A 5,012-nucleotide genomic window follows, 5' to 3' on the forward strand; every position below is an offset into this window, starting at 1 on the left:
CTAGACGTTCATGCTGGGGTCCCTGATTGGCTAATGAGGCATGAGTGACAAGAGCACCTCCCTTAGGGTTACAGTGTGCTTAAAGACACAGCACACTGGATCCTGACACTACCTTACACCCCAGACCCAGACCTTTTCCAGACTGCAGAGATTTGCATTTCAATGACACTTGCCCCTGGGTCTGATTGCTGACCCTGCTGTCTGCCTGCATTCCATAGGCACTTCCCATTCTTCCTCCTGGGCCTAATGCACTAGCTTGCACAGCCATTTACTCAGGGTGGAGTGCAATGATTCCCTGTCCCACAGGTAGAAGGGTACCCAGAATATCAACAATTTTAAAGAGAGATTTAAGAACACAAAAGGAGATGTTTGTTCTGTAGCTTCATGCTGAGGTCAGGTGAACTGAAGATATTGATATGTCTATATTGAGAGACCCTCAAGCAAGACCATCACAGAGCCAATATCCGATGCAAATACAAAGGGGTTCATTGATAATAAGCAAGCCAGGATTGGTCCTCTCCAACACTCTGGCTATCCAGATGAAGGAGGCCGGCCCTGAGTTCTCAGAGTGTATAAACCTTTGCATTCCAGGGTCATACTTCAGTTAACAAGAACAGAACTACAGAACACAAAATACATTTGTAAACTCTCCCAGAACTATAGAGTTTGATGGATTAAGCCTTTGTTTTAGTTTCAAGGCTATTTCTTGACCATCAGTCTACCCACCTTGGAGAGGTCACCTTGACCAGGACCCTAGCTAGTTCTCTGAAACTTGGTACAGCTTCTATCTTAGAGCTGTTAGGTAAGAAAAAATGGAGTTTGTCCTGACTTCACATTATTTTTTACCTGTTAGTCACAGGCACTTCAGAGAAACAGGAGAGAAATCCAGGAACCAGATTTAAAAAACAAAAACAAACAAAAATAATGATAAATCTGTCTCCTACTAGAAGGCTGGATGATGGCTCCATTGCTTTCAAAGTTTTCTTCTGGAATTCAGGAAAAACTCTTGACAAATGAATAATAATAAAAAGAGTAGTCTTGATAGTAAGTTGAATACTTAGAGAAAAATGGAGCTAACAAGAATGTCTTTATGAGCACTATTGTATGCCAGCATATCTTCCTCAGTGAGCAGTGAAAAAAAATATGGCTGCATTATTAAAGGTTCTCTGCATGAGCAGGCCTGGAAAAATCAATCTCTCCATGTATGTAGAAAGTGGATGTATTAGAATGTCTCACAAGTTGTGGTTCAGCCAGTCCAACAATGTCTATCTACCCATGGAAATTTGAAGAATCCAGTAGTTGTTCACTCCATGAGGCTGAATGTCTCAGCTGGTCTTCAATATACATCAAAATTCCAAAGGAGTAGGCTCTAACCCTTGTAAAGGAATGAATTTGGTACTAGAGCTAGGGCAAACAGGCAAAGAAAGAGAGCTTCCTTTTTCAGTATCTATATATGTAACCTACTACCAGAAGGTGTGATCCAGATTAAAGATGGGTCTTATTCTTGGTTTGATTTCTTTGTGGAGTTTTTATGACAGGGTTTATCTGTGTAGCGCAAAACTCAGTCTGTAGACCAGGGTAGCCTCAAACTCAGAATAATGGACTGCCTCTGCCTCTTGCATGCTGGGGATAAAGGTGTACAGTGCCACCAAGATGCTAAAGGTGGATCTCATCACCTCAAATGATCCCGTATAAAGATGGGTCTTCAATTTCAAAACATTTAAGAAAAATCCCTCACAGGCGTACCCAACTCTTTGGCTTTTAGTTAATTCCAGAGTCAGTTTGACTGCCAAGAATAGCCATCACAACAGCCAAGACAGAGAAGTGAGAAAGATTTCTTACCTACAGGATGCAAGAAGAGCATGGGACTTTTTTCTAAAGCAATGCTTTTCCTAAACAAGCGAAGCATGGAGATTTTACTTAGGCAGTCTGGACACATTCACATAGAGTTCTACCTATTCCTAAGCATGCTCAACTAGCAAATTCACTTCTGAACATGATCACAGCGTAAAAGCAGGGACATTTGGGGATACTCTTACCTCAAAGTCCTGTGTGAACATATATAAATTATAAAAATAATGGAAAGAAATGTCTCTGGCAAGCCAGGTGCTGGTGGTGCATGCCTTTAATCCTAGCACTTGGGAGGCAGAGGTGGGTGGTATGATGCCCAGATATCCGGAACCCCAAAAGACCACCACAGAGACTGAATCCCAAATGTAAAAGCAAAGAGCCTTTATTTCCATATTCTGGGGCTTGGTCTGGCTGTCCCATGAAGTGGTGAGAGCAGAGAGCCCTGAGCTCAGGTGAGGTGGGTTTTTTATCATAGCAGAGGTTGGGGTGAGGGGATTTCCAGGGTTCAGGACCCTTTTTGGCTGAATATTGTCTAAGAGAATCTTGCTAAAAAGGAGAAATAGGTGTGTCCTAGGTTCAAAGACATCTAGTTGGAATGTTTGGGATGTTAGGTACTTTCCCAACCCTGGCTGGATCCCTGTTTGGTGTCAGCTTATGGCTTTTCCTGGGTTTGGGTGTTGCCTGCCTGTAAGCCTGTCACAGAAGCTTTGTCTGGGCCCCTAAGCCTGTCATGGTAGCTCTGTGGTCAAGCTGTTTTGGGGTCCCTGTACAGTGGATCTCAGTGAGTTTGAGGCCACCCTGGTCTACAAAGTGAGATCCAGGACAGCCAGAACTGTTACACAGAGAAACCCTGTCTCAAAATAAACAAAAAACAAAAAACAGAAAAGAAAGAAAGGAAGGAAGGAAGGAAGGAAGGAAGGAAGGAAGGAAGGAAGAAGAAATGTCTATGGCACGTTTATTTTGTACCACAAGGTCTTAGCTGAAAATCAAGTAAATGACACTGTAAAAGTGGATTATTTTGGAGCCTATGCTACATATCAACCTTGATATTTGATCTAAAAGATACCTGTACCAGTGCCACCATACTCACAGATATAAAAGACAGAGAACACAAATACAGAAAACATCAAGAAAAAGTCACCTAATAGCACTGTATATTCTGTTCTTAGATGAATGTTTATGATGAGCTCTATTACTCTCAGAACAAAGCTGATTTTGTCTCTGAGCAGGCTGGCTAGGAGGAAGGCCACAGCTGCTTCTGTGCAAGACCAAAAGGAGCTTATTTTAACTAGCTCTAGCTGCTGTCAGTCTCAGGGGCGGTGACATCACTGTAGAAAATTCTATTCATTCCTTTAAAAAAAAAAGTTTAGTTATATGGTTAGCTATGATGTTGGTTCTGGAAATGGAACCTGGATTGCTTGTAATAACACCCAGTACTCTTAACTGTTGAGCCATCTATCTTGACCCTCTCTTTTTTATTTAAATTTTCTTCTATATATTTTTAATTGAAACATATTACATCAATTTCCCTATTATTGTCCTCCCTCCATTCCTGTCCACATATTTCCCTTCCAACTTTCTCCCAGGGTTGAGCATTGTGCAGAAACAAATTGTGGGTCTCTGTCAGTCACCATCTGCTAAAAAAAAAAAAAAAAAAAAAAAAAAAAAAAAAGCTTCTCTGATGAGAGTTAATAGAGGCACTAATCTATGGGCTTAATGAAAGAGATAGGTAAGTCATTAGGACTCAGTTTATTGCTGACCTCCATGAGTATTCAAAATGAAACATACACATCTACATATTCAAAGCTTATATCTACAAATGAGAGAAAACTTGCAATATTGTCTGTCTGGGTCTTGGCTACCTAACTTGGAACGACAATTTCTAGCTTCATCCCTTTACCTGTGAATTTTATGCCTTAATTTCCTTATTAACTGAATAAAATTCCATTGTGTAAGTGCACCACATATTTTTATTTATTTATTTATTTTGGTTTTTTTTGTGACAAGGTTTCTCTTTGTAGTTTTGGTGCCTCTCCTGGATCTCACTTTGTAGACCAGGCTGGCCTCAAACTCATAGATATTCACTTGCCTCTGCCTCCTGAGTGCTGGAATTAAAGGCATGTGCCACTGGCACCTGGCAGAACAGTTTTCTTTATTTTTGCATATTACAATATAAAGCATATTACAGGTATACCACACACTCCCTCAGGACAAACAGCTATAGAAAGATCAAATTGCACTTTAAAAGAAACGCCAAATAAGCAGAAAGTAGTATTAAAGACCCCCAGAGATAGACTGCATAATAACTTACTAACTGTAAATTTTCTAAATGCTAATAAGAAAGAAACAACAGCTGTGGAGAGACATTGGACAATAGAAAAAATAACTACTGAATTAAATAAGCTTGTGTACATTAAGGATGTATTGACCTCAGAGTGGAAACTGGATTATGTGTTATATTGTGGAAGGAGTTTTACTTTTCTTTCCACAAGAGAAGAAAAGCTATGGATACCATCAAAATTAATAAAGATGCAATTCTAACTGGAGAGACCTTGTGATTAGGAGAAGTGATTGTTCATCAACTGATGTGGTGATTCATCATGTCAAAAAGAAAAATATTGAGGACTATGAGGGTCCAGCCCCTCGATAGTCCCCTCCCAGGGTCCGGGAAGAATCTACAACCAGATGATAATTAATCTTTGATGAAAAGAAATGAATCTATGTACACGAAGCTCCTTACTCCATATACTTTATTATTCTGTGACAGTTATAAGCTTATATTCTGCTCTCATATTTAGGTCATCTTTAGCCTGATTTCTCTCTACACTTGTCTGCGATCCCCCCTAGGTTCTATCTTAATTCCTTCATCTAGTTCTGCCCCTTCTAGGTTCTCATCCATCTTGTTCCTTCCCATATCATCTCCTCTCCCGTCTCCTCTCTCCTCTTCTCGTTCTACCTCATCTTGTTCTTCCCCATCTGGCTCTTTCTCATCTTCCATCACGTTCCTCTAGTACTCTCCTGTAGCTCTTCAATCTACTTCTTTCCCAACTCAGTTTGTTCCTCTCAAGTTCTTACCCATCTAGTTCTTCCATTCTCTTCTTTCTTCTCTGTCCTCTGCTTTACAGTTATATATCTCCCCAAAATCACAATCCTCCCCTCCA

The sequence above is a fragment of the Peromyscus leucopus genome, chromosome 2, assembly GCF_004664715.2.
Source record: "Peromyscus leucopus breed LL Stock chromosome 2, UCI_PerLeu_2.1, whole genome shotgun sequence".
NCBI lineage: Eukaryota > Metazoa > Chordata > Mammalia > Rodentia > Cricetidae > Peromyscus > Peromyscus leucopus.